Genomic DNA, 19,267 nt, shown 5'->3' with positions numbered 1-19,267 from the left:
CTGAACATTAGATTAGGAAGATAAGGGGATGACAGAGGATGAGATGGTTGGATGGCATCACCAACTCAATGGATGTGAGTTTGAGCAAGCTTTGGGAATTGGTGATGGACAGGGAAGCCTGGTGTGCTGGGGTTACAAAGAGCTGGACACGAATGAGTGACTAAACTGACTGAACTGAATATTAGATACTTTATTCTTACAAATTCTTGAGGCACTCAACTTTACCTCTTAACAAGAGATGGGTAAAATAAAGTGACATACTTTAAATACTGTGACATTATGCTTCGAGACATTCAAAACCATAGTTAGATAGATAGCTAATGACTTTGAATCTATTGAGCAAGGTAAAGCTTTCAAAACATTTTTATCTAGCATCACACTAATTGCATTTCCCTAAAATACAAAAGTATGTGTGGTGTTGGAGAACAAGTTGGCGGAAGAGTAGGTGGACGTGGAGTACATCTCTCTCCATGAATACATCAGGAATACACCTTCAGACACAGAAGTACATGCAGAACACCAGCTGAGAGTGGACAGGAGTACCTGACCAGCAAAAAAGAATATATGGACCAACACAAAACTCAGTAGGGTGAAGGAACTAGGGGGAAAAACAGGAATGTTAGTAGGACTGGACCTCCCTCAGTGGGTGTGGGAACTGAAGCAGGGTCTGGTCCCCACATCAGGGCAATTGTCTACTCAGATATGTGAGTAGAGAGATCTGTGCCACAAATCTAAACAGTTGATCTGTGGCAGCCTAAATGGAGTGAGAATCAGACAGTCTTTGCCACAGCCATACATACCCCAAATGGCACAGTGGCTAGGAGCTGGAGTTTAGAAATTGTGGAGCAATCCCCAGGCGAGGGCTGCTGTTGAGTGTGGAGAGACTGATCGAGGGGATGTGAGGGAGGAGAGTGTGGTGAGAAGTACCTGTGGAGGAAAGCCGGGCAGCCACAGAAGCAAGCCAATACTGCTGAGTCACCCTTAGAGGGTGGAGCATACCCTCTCTCTCCATCCACACGCCAGTATCAACAGCTGAACAATAGAGAAGCTGGCCCATCAAAAGCCTGAGGCACGGAACTACAGAGAAGGACCCCACCCAGGGTGCTCCTTTAAGTGCCTGACACGCAGATCTACAGAGTAGAACCCCAGCTGGGGCAGGAGGAGGCCCTTATGTGCCTGACGTGCTGAACAACAGAGATGGACCCCAGGCAAGGGAGCCCTTTAAGTGCCTGAACGGGCAGAGCTAAGGAGAAAGACTGGCCAAAGAGGCCTTCTGATGGCCAGCTGATAGAGCCATAACTCCTGCAGCAGAAGCAGTCTGTGTCCCTGCATACTTGGTGCTGCCAGGGTCCCTGCCAGCCAAGCAGCTGCACCACCTTCAAATTCAACTCTCACTGGGGCAGAGCTGCCAGAGGCAAAAGAGTCTTGCGCCTATGAGCGAAGGGTCATTTTGGTAGCATCTGACTCTTTGCGACCCTGTAGACTGTGGCCTGCCAGGCTTCCCTGTCAGGGAGGGGGAGTTCTCCAGGCAAGGATACTGGAGCATATTGGCCAGTACTGGTTGCCATACCCTCCTAGAGCACTGTATTTCCTGCTGCCCTAGCTGCCAACCCCCCTGAGTACCTGGTGCTGCCAGAACCCCTGCGACCCAAGCAGCTGCACCACCTCCACACCTGGCCCTCACAGGGGCAAACCCAAGTTCTCCAAGGCAGCCTCAGGAGCAAACCCCAGTGGACGACCCACATGCAGAGGTGGAAATAAAACCACAATTGAAACACAGGGGCAGTGTGGCTAAGGAAGAAGACCCAAAATCACCAACTGTACAAACTGCAGATTAAATCCACAGGATCAACTAGGCAGACTCTGTGTCTATGGAATATGTAAAAGGTCTCTGAAAGCTCACACACACACACATACAAAAACTAGTTCTGATAGCTGTGGACATTGGAGGCATGAATACAGAGGAGTCGGACCAGATTAGAATCTGAGCTGACCCCCACAGCAGGTCCAGAGATATGCACAATGTTAGAGGGCATCCTAGAGAGGTGAGGTGAACTGTGACTCCCAGCAAGGGAAAGGACTTTGACAGTAGTGACTCAAGAAAAACATTTATTATTCTTAAATTTTGACTTGACAGTAGTGACTCAAGAAAAACATTTATTATTCTTAAATTTTGACTTGATCTGTAGGTTCTTTTGGATTTTTTCTTTTCTTTTTTTCCTTTTTTTCCCCTTTGTTGTAGTTGTCAATTTTATTGGCACTATGAAATTTAATTATGCTTTTGAGCTATTTTTTTTCTTTTTCTTTTCCTTATTCACATTTTTTATTGTTGTTATAAATCTCTGCCTCTATATTGGACTTTTGCAGTTCTGGGGAGATTTTTTGTTTGCTTGCTTTTTTTTCTTTTCCCTTTTTTTATTTTAATTTTTTAAACCAATTGTTGTCTTTCCTACACTTATTCCTTTGTTTGCTTTTCCTACTTGCAGTTAATCTTTAATGTATGTAAATCTTCTTTATCTACCTCTCTTTAACTTTACATATCTATTCTTTTTTTTCTTTCTTTCCTTTCCTATCAACATATTTGTTAGTTTTATTTTCATTGCTTTATTTCCCAACTGTCACCTTGCTTTACTTTTGTTTTCCAGTTGGTGCTTTAGTTAGTTTTGTTCTGGTAGACATAATTTTTGGTTCACTTTGTTCACCAGGTCAATCTAGTGTACTTTATTTCTGTTGGACTGTTTTGATTTTGCTTATGGGTGTATATGTATATGTGTATATTCAGTCACACTTTTTATTGTTGTTATAAACTTCTGCCTCTATGTTGGGCCTTTGCAGTTCTCTGTAGTTTTCCTTTTTTTTTTTCCCCCCCTCATTTTGTCTATCTTCTTCCATTTTTTTCTTTTTTCTTTTTTATAATTTTAACTTTTATTTTTTAATCCATTATATTTTTTGTACATTTATTCTCTGTTTGCTTCCTACTGCTTTTTTCCACTTGCAGTTAAGCTTTAATGTATGTAAATCTTCATCTACCTCTATTTAACTTTGCATATCTATTCTTTATTTCTTTTCTTTCTTTCCTTTCCTCTCAACATATTAGTTAATTTTGCTTTCATTGCTTTATTCCCCACTTGGCACCTTGCTTTAGTTTTCTTTTCCAGTTTGTGCTTTCTTTAGTTTTGTTCTTAACTGGTAAATATAATTTTTTATTTCCTTTGTTTGCTGGGTCAATCTATTGTACTTTATTTTTGTTGGACTGTTTTGACTTTGCTCATGGGTATATATGTATATGTGTGTATTCCATTATTTTAATTATTATTTGCCTGGTTTTGTAATTTCCATTTGTCTGTGGTTCATCTTTAGTTTCTCATTTTTGGATATTTGCTTTAATCTTACTTAATGCCATAACAAGCCACTTGTGGAATCTTCATTCCTGACCAGAGATCAAGGCCTGAGCCTTTAGAGTGGGAGTACTGACTCCGAAAACCTAGACTACCAGAGAACTAATCCTATGTGGTATTGAATAGTGGGAACTCACACACAAAAGAAACCACTGGAATACAAGACCCAGTGTCACCCAAGCACCTATTGTACCCTGTGAAGGATGCCTTATCTAAATAACAAACAAAACAAAAATACAAACCCAATCACCAGCAGGCAAGATTACCACCTCATTCAGCCTTGCCATCAGAGGAAAAACAAGCAAACAAACAAAAACTCAGCACAAATCTCACCCTTTAAGAAGTTTACACAAACCACTGGACCAACCTTAGGAGGGCAGAAACCAAAAGGAAGAATTCAACCTTGAAGCCTGGGAAATGGAGACCTCAAACACAATAAGTCAAATTATAATAATAATAATGAAAAGGCAGAGAAATACTACACAAATGAAGGAACAAACTAGAAACATAGAAGTCCAAATAAATGAAGAGAAAATAGGTAAACTACCTGAAAAAGAATTCAGAATAATAACAGTAAACATGATCAAAAACCTTGAAAGCAAAATGGAGAAAATGCAAGAATCAATTAACAAAGACCTAGAAGAATTAAAGAATAAACATACAAAGACAAGCAACACAATTATTGGAATTAAAACTACTCTAGAAGAATCAGAAAAAGAATATCTGAAGCAGAACTCATCAGTGAGCTGGAAGATAAAATGGTAGAAATAACTTAACTTATTCTGAGCAGAATAAAGTAAAAGAATGAAAAGAATGGAGGATAGTCTCAGAGACCTCTGGGACAATGTCAAATGAAACAACATTTGCATTATAGGCGTCCCAGAGGAAGAAGAGAAAAAGAAAGTATATGAGAAAATTTTTGAAGAGATTATAGTTGAAAATCTCCCTAACATGGAAAAAGAAATAATCAAGTCCAAGAGGCATAAAGAGTCCCATACAGGATAAACCCAAGGAGAAACATGCCAAGACACACACTAATCAAACTAACAAAGACTAAACAAAAAGAAAGAATATTAAAAGCAGCAAGGGAGAAGCAACAAGTAACATACAAGGGGAACCCCATATGCTTAACAGCTGATCTTTCAGCAGAAACTCTGCAGGCCAGAAGGGAATGGCAGGATATATTTAAAGTACTGAAAGGGAAAAATCTACAACCACGGTTACTGTATCTGATGAGGATCTCATTCCAAATTGGTGGAGAAATAGATTTCAGATAAGCAAAAGTTAAGAGAATTCAGTACCACCAAACCAGCTTTACAACATATGTTAAAGAGACTTACATAGTCAACAAATACAAGATGAGAAATAAGATCTACAAAATCAACCCCAAACAATTAAGAAAATGGCAACAGGAACATATATGTCAATAATTACTTTAAATATAAATGGATTAAATGCTCCAACCAAAAGACACAGAATGGCTGAATGGATGCAAAAACAAGACCCATCTATATGTTGTCTACAAGAAACCCACTTGAAACCTAAAGTCACATATAGACTGAAAGTGAGAGGATGGAAAAATATATTCCATGCTGCTGCTGCTAAGTCACGTCAGTCGTGTTCGATTCTGTGTGACACCATAGATGGCAGCCCAACAAGTTCCTCTGTCCCTGGGATTCTCCAGGCAAGAACACTGGAGTGGGTTGCCATTTCCTTCTTCAATGCATGAAAGTGAAAAGTGAAAGTGAAGTCGTTCAGTCGTGTCTGACTCTTAGCAACCCCATGGACTGTAGCCTGCCAGGCTCCTCCATCCATGGGATTCTCCAGGCAAGAGTACTGGAGTGGGGTGTCATTGCTTTCTATATTCCATGCTTAGCAATCCTCTTATCAGACAAAATAGACCTTAAGATAAAGAAGATTACAAGAAATAAGGAAGGATACTACACAACGATCAGGGGATCAATGCAAGAGGAAGACATAATAATTGTAAATATCTATGCACAACATTGAAAGATTGAGGGTGGGAGGAGATGGGGACAACAGAGGATGAGATGGTTGGATGGCATCACTTACTCAATGGACATGAGTTTGGGTAAACTCTGGGAGCTGGTGATGGATGGGGAGGCCTGGAGTGCTGCAGTCCATAGGGTCGCAAAGAGTCGGACACGACTGAGCGACTGAACTGAACTGAGCTGATACACAACATAGGTTCGCCTCAATATATAAGAAAAACACTGACAGACATAAAAGGAGAAATGACAGTAACACAATAATAGTAGAAGACTTTAACACCCCACTCACACCAATGGACAGATCGTCAAAACAGAAAATTAATAAGGAAGCACAAATCTGAAATGATACATTAGATGAGATGGATTTCATTGATATCTTCAGGACATTCCATCCAAATGCGGAAGAATACCCCTGCTTCTCAAGTGCACATGGAACATCCTCCAGGATAGACCACATCTTTGGTCACAAATCGATCCTCAGTAAATTTAAGAAAATTGAAATCACATCAAGCATCTTCTCCAACCAGAATGCTATGAGACTAGATATCAATTACAAGAAAAAAACTGTAACAAACACAAACAAATGGAGATTAAACAACATGTTTCTAAATAACCAACAGGTTACTGAAGAAATGAAAAGGGAAATCAAAAAATTTCTAGAAACAAATGACAATGAAAACATGACAATTCAAAAACCTATGGGATGCAGAAAAAGCAATTCTAAGAGGGAAGTTTATAGCAATACAATCCTGCCTCAAGAAGCAAGAAAAACATTGGATAGACAACCTAACTTTACACCTAAAACAACTGGAAAAAGAAGAACAAAAAGAACCTCCAAATTAGTAGAAGGAAATAAATCATAAAGGTCCAAGCAGAAATCAATGAAAAAGAAATGAAAGAAACAATAGTAAAGATTAATAAAATTAAACGCTGTTTCTCTGAGAAGATAAACAAAATTGACAAACCTTGGGCCAGACTCATCAAGGGAAAAAGAGAAAAGAATCAAATCAGCAAAGTTAGAAATGAAAAAGGAGAGGTTACAACAGACAATGCAGAAATACAAAGGATCATAAGAGACTATTATGAACAACTATGTGGCAATAAAATAGATAACCTGGAAGAAATGGACAGATTCTTAGAAAAGTTCAAACTTCCAAGACTGAACCAGGAAGAAATAGAAATTATGAGTAACCCAATTACAAGCACTGAAATTGAATCTGTGATCAAAAATCTCCCAAAAAACAAAAGCCCAGGACCAGATGGCTTCACAGGAGAACTCTAACAAACATTTATAGAAGAGCTAATGCCTATCCTTCTAAAACTCTTTCAAAAAATTGCAGAGGAAGGAACATTTCCAAACTCATTCTACGAGGCCACCATTTCCCTGATACCAAAACCAGACAAAGACAACACACAAAAAAGAAAACTACAGGCCAATATCAATAATGAACATAGGTGAAAAACTACTCAACAAAATTTTAGCAAACAGAATTCAGCAACACATCAAAAAGCTCATATACCATGATCAAGTTGGATTTATTCCAGGGATGCAAGGATTTTTCAGTATATGAAAATCAATCAATATGATACACCATATTAACAAATTGAAAGATAAAAACCATATGATAATCTCAACAGATGCAGAAAAAGCCTTTGACAAAATTCAGCACCCACTTATGATGAAAACTCTTCAAAAAATGGGCATAGAAGGAACCTACCTCAACATAGTAAAGGTCATATATGATAAACCTACAGCAAACATTCTCAATGGTGAAAAACTGAAAGCATTCCCCCTAAGATCAGGAACAAAACAAGGGTTTCCACTTTCACCACTATTGTTCAACATAGTTCTGGAAGTCCTAGCTACAACAATCAGAGAAGAAAAAGAAATAAAAGGAATCCAGATCCAAAAAGAAGTAAAACTCTCAGTTTTCCTCTCAGTGTTTGCAGATGACATGATACTGTACGTAGAAAACCCTAAAGATAGTATCAGAAAATTACTAGAGCTAATCAGTGAATTTAGCAAGGTTGCAGGATACAAAATTAATACACAGAAATCACTTGCATTTCTATATACTAACAATGAAAAATAGAAAGAGATATTAAGGAGTCAATCTCATTCACCATTGCAACAAAAAGAATTAAATATCTAGGAATAACCTTACCTACTGCTAACTGCTAAGTCGCTTCAGTCGTGTCCGACTCCGTGCAACCCCATAGACGCCAGCCCACCAGGCTCCCCTGTCCCTGGGATCCTCCAGGCAAGAACACTGGAGTGGGTTGCCATTTCCTTCTGGTGATTTAAAAAAAAAAAAAAAAAACTGTACCTAGAAAATTATAAGACACTGATGAAAGAAATCAAAGATGACAGAAACAGATGGAGAAATATTCCATGTTCCTGGGTAGAAAGAACCAATATCGTGAAAATGACTATTCTACCAAATGCAATCTACAGATTCAATGCAATCCCTATCAAATTACCAATGGCATTTTTCACAGAACTAGAACAAAAAACTTCATAATTCATATGGAAACACAAAAGACCCTGAATAGCCAAAGTAGTCTTGAGAAAGAATAATGGAGCTGGAGAAATCAACCTTCCTGACTTCAGATTATACTACAAAGCTACAGTCATCAAGACAGTATGGTACTGGCACAAAGATGGAAATATAGATCAATGGAACAAAACAGAAAGCCCAGGGATAAATCCATGCACCTATGGACACCTTGTATTTGATAAAGGAGGCAAAAATAATCAATTGAGAAAAGACAATCTCTTTAACAGTGGTGCTGAGAAAACTGGTCAACCACCTGTAAAAGAATGAAACTAGAACACTTTCTAACACTATACACAAAGATAAACTCAAGATGGATTAAAGACCTAAATGTAAGACCAGAAGCTACAAAACTCTTAGAAGAAAATATCTGCAGAACCCTTGATGACATAAATCAAAGCAAGATCCTTTATGACCCACCTCCTAGAGTAATAGAAATAAAAACAAAAGTAAACAAGTGGAACCTGATTAAGCTTAAAAGCTTTTGCACAGCAAAGGAAGCTATAAGCAAGATGAAAAGATAACCCTCAGAATGGGAGAAAATAATAGCAGAGCAAACAACTGACAAAGGAATAATTTCCAAAATATATACAAGTAGCTCATACAATAGTTCTAGAAAAACAAACAACCCAATCAAAAAGTGGGAAAAAGACCTGAACAGACATTTCTCCAAAGAAGACATACAGATGGCTAACAAACACGTGAAAATATGCTCAACATTGGTCATTATTAGAGAAATGCAAAGCAAAACCACAATAAGATATCACCTCACACCAGACAGAATGGCCATCATCAAAAACTCTACAAACAATAAATGCTGGAGAGGGTGTGGAGAAAAGGGAATGCTCTTGCACTGTGGGTGAGAATGTAAATTGATACAGCCACTATGGAAGACAAGATGGAGATTCCTTAAAAAATAAAACCACCATATGACCCAGCAATCCCACTCCTAGGCATATACCCTGAGGAAACCAAAATTGAAAAAGACACATGTATCCCATTTTCATTGAAGCACTATTTACAATAGCTAGAACATGGAAGCAACCTAGAAGTCCATTGACAGATAAATGGATAAAGAAGCTGTTGTACATATACACAATGGAATATTATTCAGCCATAAAATGGAACACATTTGAGTCAGTTCTGATGAGGTGGATGAACGTAGAACCTATTATACAGAGTGAAGTGAGTCAGAAAGAGAAAGATAAATATCATATTCTATTGCACATATATGGAATATAGAAAAATGGTACTGAAGAATTTATTTACAGGGCAGCAACAGAGAAACAGACATAGAGAATAGACTTATGGACATGGGGAGAGGGGAAGAGAGGGTGAGATGTATGGAGAGAGTAACATGAAAACTTACATTACCATATGTGAAATAGATAGCCAATGGGAATTTGCTGTATGGCTCAGGAAATTCAAACAGGGGCTCTGTATCAACCTAGAGGATTGGGATGGGGAGGGAGATGGGAGGGAGGTTCAAAAGGGAGGGGATATATGTATACCTATGATTGATTCATGTTGAAGTTTGACAAAAAACAAGAAAATTCTGTAAAGAAATTATCCTTCAATAAAAAAATAAATTAAGAAAGTACATGTGGTGTATAAAATACATTATAATGCTCCATATGAACTCTGGAAAGATATTCCTTTAAATCAATTGGACAATCAGAGTGTAACTTCAGGGCTAGCATCACCTGGCCTGTACTCAAGGTTCCCATTCTCCCAAAGCCAATGCCTAGGGAGCTAGGAGGGCAGTTATCAGCCAGATGGAGGTCTCTCAGAAGAAGGGACCCAGCCTGTGTGGTGTGATTTGGGGATGAACCTTCAGGACCCTTTTTAGGTAGGAGTGAGTTTGGCAAGAGCAAGGAGTGACCCTACAGGTAAACAGAGGTATTAGGACTCTGAATATTAGTAACAAGTTCAGTTCAGTTCAGTTGCTCAGTCGTGTCTGACTCTTTGCGACCCCATGAACCACAGCAAGCCAGGCCTCCCTGTCCATCACCAACTCCCAGAGTCCACCCAAAACCCATGTCCATCAAGTCGGTGATGCCATCCAAACATCTCATCCTCTGTCATCCCCCTCTCCTCCTGCTGTCAATCTTTCCCAGCATCAGGGTCTTTTCCAATAAGTCAGTTCTTCACATCAGGTGGCCAAAGTATTGGAGTTTCAGCTTCAACATCAGTCCTTCCAATGAACACCCAGGACTGATCTCTTTTGGGATGGACTGGTTGGACCTCCTTGTAGTCCAAGAGACTCTCAAGAATCTTCTCCAACACCACAGTTCAAAAGCATCAATAAAGAATTGGTGCTCAGCTTTCTTTATAGTCCAACTGTCACATCCATACATGACCACTGGAAAAACTATAGCCTTGACTAGACAGACCTTTGTTGGCAAAGTGATGTCTCTGCTTTTGAATATGCTATCTAGGTTGGTCATAACTTTCCTTCCAAGGAGTAAGCGTCTTTTAATTTCATGGCTGCAATCACCATCTGCAGTGATTTTGGAGCCCAGAAAAGTAAAGTCTGACACTGTTTCCACTGTTTCCTCATCTGTTTGCCATAAAATGATGGGTTTGGATGCCATGATCTTAGTTTTCCAGATGCTCAGCTTGAAGCCAACTTTTTCACTCTCCTCTTTCACTTTTATCAAGAGGCTCTTTAGTTCTTCTTCACTTTCTGCCACAAGGGTGATGTCATCTTCATATCAGAGGTTATTGATATTTCTCCCGGCAATCTTGATTCCAGCTTGTGCTTCCTCCAGCCCAGGGTTTCTCATGATGTACTCTGCATATAAGTTAAATAAGATTGGAACTTAATTTACGTTAGTGGAAATTATGGTTCCGAGAAGGAAACCACAATCTCATTTCCAATACTGAGTCACAAAACAATTTTGGATGACAATAAGAATGACCTTGGAGCCCAGACCCTCAACAAGCTTAAGGTAAGTTTAGAAATTTAAATGAAGTTGGACTGCAAGTAACAACTAGTGGCCTCAGTTACAGGATGAGGCAGGGGTCATGCTGAACACTCGTTCCAGTCTGATAGTGAAAACTTAGGTGAAAGTGGAATTGTGATTCTCACTGGGGAATGGGAAAGATGGTGTTGAGTGGGGAGTTTTTCATGAAAGGAATCAAAGTTAGAAAGGAAGAGGGAAAAGGGATTCCAAGTGGAATGATGAATACATTGAGTTGCTGTTGAGGAAGAATAAGTTGTATTATTTGATTTATAATAAAGGGTGAAAAGAGAAATGAGTAGAAGGAACATGGGCCCAAATATTGATAGGCATAGAGTACCACTTTGAGGAACTTGAAAAAGTTGTATTTGAGGAATGATGAGTAAGTAAAGAGCTGAGGAAAAATTTGTGGATTCAGAATAGGCCTAAATATGACATGTTTTGGATACCACATTGAGAAACTTAAACTTTATTCTTTAGGCAATGGTTGGCATTAAATACTCAAGAGGAGATTAACTGGGCTCAACATTTCTTTTTTCTTTTTTTTGTTTTTGGAAGGTAACTTTGGAGATGGTGTGAGGAGTTTGCATTCTAGTATAGGCAAGAAGTAATAAGCTCTCAATCTAAGAGTGTACTAGCATAAATTATTTGAAGAAACACAGCTTTCAGAAAATATGCATCATTTGGTGAAGGTTTGAATATGGAGATAAATCAGAACAGTTAAAATTCAGGAAGAAAAACATTTGTTCCTGAATTCTGCCCCAGAACTTCCCAGATTTCAGATGTACTACCAATTGAGATGAGTAGCTCCTGGGAGGGGCTTGAGCATTTCCATGTTGAACAATGGCTTAGGAATAGTAAGTCCATACATCTTCCAGGGTTTGACAAACCACATAGATAGAAAAGGCACCGGAGAAGGCAATGGCAACCCACTCCAGTACTCTTGCCTGGAAAATCCCATGGATGGAGGAGCCTGGTAGGCTGTAGTCCATGGGGTCGCTACTAGTCAGACACGACTGAGCGACTTCACTTTCACTTTTCACTTTCATGCATTGGAGAAGGAAATGGCAACCCACTCCAGTATTCTTGCCTGGAGAATCCCAGGGACAGGGGAGCCTGGTGGGCTGCCATCTATGGGTCGCACAGAGTCAGACACGACTGAAGCGACTTAGCAGCAGTAGCAGAAAAGGCACAGGGAGCCATTTCTTGACCTAGATAGAGGTTACATTTGCTGTGTTCTACTTGTTTTAATTATTGAAACTTTTACTTACTATTTATACACTTTTCTATATGTATTTTGTTTCAATTAACTTAAAAAATATAAAATGGGTAGAGTTTTAAATAGCAAAATGAGTGTAAATTAACATTTAATTTAATATAAAAATGTTAACTTATTTGATTCTATTAATAAAAGTAAAGCTATTGATATGGATTATATCTTACAAATATTTAGAATTCATTTCCTTTTCTAGTATCATTTGAGCATTTTAAAGCATTACTTTTATATAAAGCCACAATGAAACTATCGATAATCCTTCCAAACAAGGAAATATGAAAAACATATTCTTTCACTGTAATACAAAATGAAATAAGAAATTAATAACAAAAGTAAACATAATTTTGAATGGTTTTGTTTTTAAAAGTGAAATGTTAACAACTTAAGTATTCAATGCAATAAGTTTCAAAAAAAAAAAAATAAAGAGTAAGCAAAGGGTTGAGAGGAGAAATTTGTGGAATGAGAATGGGCCTAAAGAATGACATGTTTTGGATGCCATTTTGAGACACTTGAAGAGAAGATAGTTATCAGTAAATTTGGAAACAGAAAAAAAGAAGGAAGAAAGGTCTAAGTAAATGAAATAGTGCTTTTGCAGTTACCTATTTCTGCATTAACAAAAATGTCTTGACAGAGTTTCATTAAAGCATGTAGGTGCCTAAGAATGTACAACACCAAGAATGAACCCTATAGTAAGGTGTAGACTCTGGGTGGTCATGAGACATAAATGTAGGTTCATCACTTGTGAAAAATGTATAAAAGTTTTAAAATGTGTAATTTACATGGCACTCACAGAATTAAATATCTGGGTGCCATATTAAGCACTTCACTGAGTCAGGCATTCACTCCCCAGAGCACTTGAGGTAAATGCCGGTGCAAGAGGCCCATGTGCCTACAGGTTGGAAAAGAAATACTTTGACGATTTCATGGAAAGACATAGCAAATAGTGGTGCAGAGGGGCACAAGGGCACTTTGGGGTGGTGATAAAAATGTTCTGTATCCTGATTGTGCTGGTAGTTCCACAACTGCATACATTTGTCAAAACTCCTCAAATATGCACTTAAAATAGGTAAATCTCATCCAATATGAATTGTTCCTCAAAAAAACTAATTTTTGTATATCTACTTAAAATGAGAGTTTCTATAACAATGGATTTCTCCTATATGCCAAATAGCTAAATAAATTATAACCTTTTGTCACTGAAACTTAATCAGCCCAAACTGAGAGGGTTTTTTGAGAATTTTAGTTGGAAAGGTTAAAAAACAAAATAGTGCCTATATAACACGATCCCAATTTTTAAGGAAAAAATCAAGCACATATATATGTGTGTATGTGTCCGTGTTTATGTATGTATACACACATATATATTTGAAGGAAGGAAGAACAAAAGCAGCATTAACAGTTCTTGCCCAGTGTGACAGTATAAATATTATTATAATTTTTTCATTTGTTTTTCTGTCTTTCCAATTTTATATAATGTACTTGTAGTATTATTTTAAGCAGAAATAAAGGAACACAATTATTAAAAAGTAGAGAACAAATGTACAGACACCAAGTGGGAAATTGGGATCGACATATATACACTACAATGCATAAAAGAGATAGCCAACAAGAACCTACTATACAGCTCATGGAATTCTACTCTGTGGTGACAAAACGTGGATATATGACATATAGCTGGTTCACTTTGCTGTATAGAAGCAACTAACACAACACAGTAAAGCGACCAGACTGCAATAAGAATTTTTTTTTAATTTAAAAAAGCTTTTAGAGAACCTCTAGCTTACACAATGAAAGCAAAATTCTTTAAAATGTCATACAAGTCCCTCCAGCCACCAGTCCTAGCCTTTGGTCTCCATCTCACTCCCTCAGAAGTTGTGACCCTTCCCTCTAGATTGGACTCTTTCTCAGACTCCCAAACCTTTGTGTGTGCACTTTGTTCTGTGGAGGAAATGCTTGTTTTCACACCTTACCCACCTCAGGCTTTCTGTTCCCCCTTTAAGAACCACCTCAAATGTTCCCTCTGTGCTTCTTAGAGTTTTCTGCTTCCAACTATTAGCTACACTGTTGCACTACACCATCAGTCCAGTTCAGTTCAGTTCAGTTCAGTCACTCAGTCTTTGCGACCCCATGAATCGCAGCACGCCAGGCCTCCCTGTTCATCACCAACTCCCGGAGTTCACTCAAACTCACATCCATCGAGTCGGTGATGCCACCCAGCCATCTCATCCTCTTTCATCCCCTTTTCCTCTTGCCCCCAATCCCTCCCAGCATCAGAGTCTTTTCCAATGAGTCAACTCTTCACATGAGGCGGCCAAAGTACTGGAGTTTCAGCTTTAGCATCATTCCTTCCAAAGAACACCCAGGACTGATCTCTTTTAGAATGGACTGGTTGGATCTCCTTGCAGTCCAAGGGACTCTCAAGAGTCTTCTCCAACACCACAGTCCAAAAGCATCAATTCTTCAGCTCTCAGATTTCTTCACAGTCCAACTCTCACATCCATACATGACAACAGGAAAAACCATAGCCTTGACTAGACGAACCTTTGTTGGCAAAGTAATGTCTCTGCTTTTCAGTATGCTATCTAGGTTGGTCATAACTTTTCTTCCAAGGAGTAAGCGTATTTTAATTTCATGGCTGCAGTCACCATCTGCAGTGATTTTGGAGCCCCCAAGAATAAAGTCTGACGCTGTTTCCACTGTTTCCCCATCTATTTCCCAAGGGATGGGACCAGATGCCATGATCTTTGTTTTCTGAATGTTGAGCTTTAAGCCAACTTTTTCACTCTTCTCTTTCACTTCCTTCAAGAGACTTTTGAGTTCCTCTTCACTTTCTGCCATAAGGGTGGTGTCATCTGCATACCTGAGGTTATTGATATTTCTCCCGGCAATCTTGATTACAGCTTGTGTTTCTTCCAGTCCAGCGTTTCTCATGATGTACTCTGCATAGAAGTTAAATAAGCAAGGTGACAATATACAACCTTGACGTACTCCTTTTCCTATTTGGAACGATAGAGTACTACATAAACCTTTTTCTGTTTTAGTTAGAGTAGAACAAGCTGTATCTGATAGTTACAAAAAAACTCTCAAATCTCAACAGTTCAACACAGCAAAAAATCTTGCTTCTCCTACATTTCATGTCCCATACACATTTTCAGGAAGCTCAGTTACACAGTCTCTCAGGAACTCAAGCTGGAAGTCCACCATCTTGTAGTTGTACCCAATGGCACAACTACAAGTTACCCACAAGTTACCACAATCCAGAAGTGACACATTTCATGACTGCCCACATTTCCTAACCTATACGGTGACTGGAAACCTTGAGAAAATAACACAGTGAACTTTACTGTCTCTACCACAATCCCCCATCCTCTATGAGTTCTCAAAAGATAGGGACTATTCTATGTTCAACTTTGTATTTCCTACACAGAATGCAAGGCTTGGCTTTTGGTAGATTAGTAGATGCCTTGATAACCCCTTGAGGAATGAATTTATGAACAAAGGAGTGTAGAATTTGGACAAAAGGTAAAAGGAAAATTTGGGGGAGGGAGTAATTGAATATGTAAAGAGAAAAAGGTAACAATGATCATAGTAAACCTATGTTTCATCAGGAAATGACTATGGCATGCCAAATAATGACACGCCCTTCCTTAGACAAAGATGTCCACTTCCTAATTCCCAGAACCTGCAAATGTGTGTTCTAGGGACCCTCCTATTAAAATGTAGAGCAGCTGTTCAGCTAATAGAGGTTTAACTAATATAAGCCAACACCTCAGAAAAGCATTACTTCCCACTAGAATCAGCCACTTAACAGTGTTAGGATAGAGAAAGAAGCTTCTGAGAAATTGGGGTGTGAACTGTGAAGGAAACCTGAAAAGGAAATGGGAAGGTGAAGAAAGCAAGCCAAAGTAATTTCTTAATTCTGCCTAGGATAAGTCATGCTCTTAAGCATAATAATACCAAGTAATCTTTTCAGAATTTCTAGGCTATCTACTACTCTGGTTTATTTTATTCAATACTTATTTCTGCTCAGAGTGTGGACTATATCTTTTAAAAAGAATGACTTCTTGAGCTCTTTAAGATGTGCAAAGAGGGACTTCCCTGGTGGTCTAATGGCTAAGACCCTACCTTCTCATTGAAGGAGTCCTGGGATCCATCCCTGGTCAGGGAACTAGATCCTACATGCCACAACTGGGAGTTGGCATGCTGCAACTAAAGATCCTGCATGCAGCAACTAACAGCTGGTGAAGCCAAATACACGAATAAATCAAATATATTAAAAATAAATAAATAAAATAAAAAGATGTACAGAGAATTTGAGTTCCTTCCATCTTGGAAGTGGATTTGGGGTTCAGCCATGCTTGCTGCTTGAAAATAGGAGAAGTCACCATGTGTGTCTCAGCTCCTTCATGTACCTTGTATACATCACTACAACACTTGTTACACTCTGCCATACATGCATACAGGACCAGGCTCATTTATGGAAGCTAAGATTCTGACTGCACAACTGGTAGGTTTGAAGTCTGGACACAGTTGTTGAATTTCAGAGCCCTGGAAATACTTTCCCTCAGAGTGTGAGATTTTATTTTTTAAATTAGATGAGGTCCAGCTATAGAGAAAAAAATGAGAAATAAAAGACTAGACTATATTTCTAAGCCCACCAGCATCTGCTATCTGGTCTAGCACATTATACGTGCCTATTTCTTTGTTGACCTGAACAGGTAAACTCCTGCCAACTTGAAGCCCTTCCTTCCTAATTCTGCTATAATAAGAACATGTCAACAAAAATAGTTTGGGTAATGAAATCTTGAGCACAAATTCTCCTTCTGACAAAATCCACAGATTTATCCCTTCATAGTCTGTTTTGAATCATGGTATAATAACACCTTGCTCTACAGATTATGTCACAAGAAGAAGGCCCATACTGCCTCAGTCAACATTGAGGATATGATTATTATTTTTGTTACCTATAGAGTTCAGAAAATATGTATGTATTTAGTGGGAACAAAATATTTGCTCTTAGCTATAAGCAGTTTACAGCCTAAACTAGGAAAACAAAATTTATCAAGCCCAAGATACAATACCACAGGAGTGGCTAAATGTCAGAGGTACAGGTCTAATTATTATTTATTTATTTTTCTGGCTCTGCTGTGGGAAACTTGGGTCTTGAGTCCTCTGAGTCTCAGAATCACAATCTTCAGGAAGGGATTCCAGCCACACCTCTCGTCCTAATCCCTAACTTAGCTCAGGAAACTAATAAGCTACAAAGGAACAGGCCAGGATGTTTTTCTAACCCTCAGCAGGGACTCAGAGGCAAGTGTGTCCCTCTTGACATCCTCCTTGGGATTAACACATCTGACAAAGTGTCAGTATATCCCCAGGAGATGTCCATTCTTGTGGGGCATCAAATATGTTCTTTTTAATATGAAAATGATAATACTGTATGTCTGAATCAAAACAGAGATGTTTGATACTCACAGATGCTGGGGAAGAATTGGGAAGGATATTGTCAACAAAAGAGATGAAACATGCTTTAAGGAGTCATAACAATTGAAAAGTGATTTTCTCTTAGGTAACATTTCTCAGTCAAAAAAAGAAAAATGTTTAATTCCTGTGAAGAATTCAAGAAGGGACCCTAAAAGAACACCTAAAAATCTTCCTAGCAATGATCTTAAAGCCATAAAATAGAGTTTGTTTCCCCAAGACTCTAGGAAAGGATTAGAATATTTACTTCCTTATTAGTCATTTGAATAAGATTCTCTTTTAACAATAATGAACCACTGACATTTGAATGTTGGCACAATGTGATAAAAATGTACCCTGAATATTTGAGAAAAAAAGATGGTTGACGATGTTACACCTTCCCCTTAACGTAAAACATATGTGCTTTTAAAATAAACTTGTATTTTAATTTTTTAAATTTATTTCTACTTTGTCTAGATTTTGTTTCATGAATCGTTTCACTTTTGCAATATTTTGAATCTCTTCTTTTTAAAAACCAGGTGGTCAACTGATTTAGAATAAAAAAATATGCAACTGAAAATTTCCAACTTTAAACCTCAAATTTATAGATTTTAGTAGACTTTTTGGCAACTCAGTGGGTGTAGCATTATATGATATTCACCCTTCAAATTCCTAATTTTACAAAAGTGTCTTAGTTGCACCAGATAATTGGATGGGGAAAACTGGAAATGGGTATAGATAAATAATAATGGGTCATGGGTTCAGTCAGTTCAGTTCAGTTCAGTCGCTCAGCCGTGTCCGACTCTTTGCAACCCCATGGACTGCAGCACACCAGGCCTCCCTGTCCATCACCAACTCCCAGAGGCTACTCAAACTCATGTCCATTGAGTTGGTGATGCTATCCAACCATCTCATCCTCTGTCATCCCCTTCTCCTCCTTCTTTCAATATATCCCAGCATCAGGACTCAAGTCTCTTTTCCAATGAGTCAGTTCTTCGCATCAGGTGGCCAAAGTATTGGAGTTTCAGCTTCAGCATCAGTCCTCCCAATGAATATTCAGGACTGATTTCCTTTAGGATGGACTGGTTGGATCTCCCTGCAGTCCAAGGGACTCTCAAGAGTCTTTTCCAACACCACAGTTCGAAAGCATCAGTTCTTCGGCGCTCAGCTTTCTTTATAGTCCAACTCTCACATCCATTCATGACCACTGGAAAAACCATAGCTTTGACTAGATGGACCTTTGTTGGTAAAATAATGTCTCTGCTTTTTAATATGCTGTCTAGGTTGGTCATAGCTTTTATTCCAAGGAGCAAGCACCTTTTAATTTCATGGCTTTGGAGCCCAAGAAAATAAAGTCTGTCACTGTTTCCATTGTTTCCCCAACTATTTGCCATGAAGTGATGGGACTGGATGCCATGATCTGAGTTTTCTGAATGTTGAGTTTTAAGCCAACTTTTTCACTCTTGTCTTTCACTTTCATCAAGAGGCTCTTTAATTCTTCTTCGCTTTTCTGCCATAAGAGTGGTGTCACCTGCATATCCGAGGTTATTGATATTCCTCCTGGCAATCTTGATTCTAGCTTGTGCTTCTTTTAGCCCAGCGT

This window comes from Oryx dammah, unplaced genomic scaffold, assembly GCF_014754425.2.
Source record: "Oryx dammah isolate SB20612 unplaced genomic scaffold, SCBI_Odam_1.1 HiC_scaffold_24, whole genome shotgun sequence".
Taxonomy (NCBI): domain Eukaryota; kingdom Metazoa; phylum Chordata; class Mammalia; order Artiodactyla; family Bovidae; genus Oryx; species Oryx dammah.
This window is presented reverse-complemented; position numbering follows the sequence as displayed.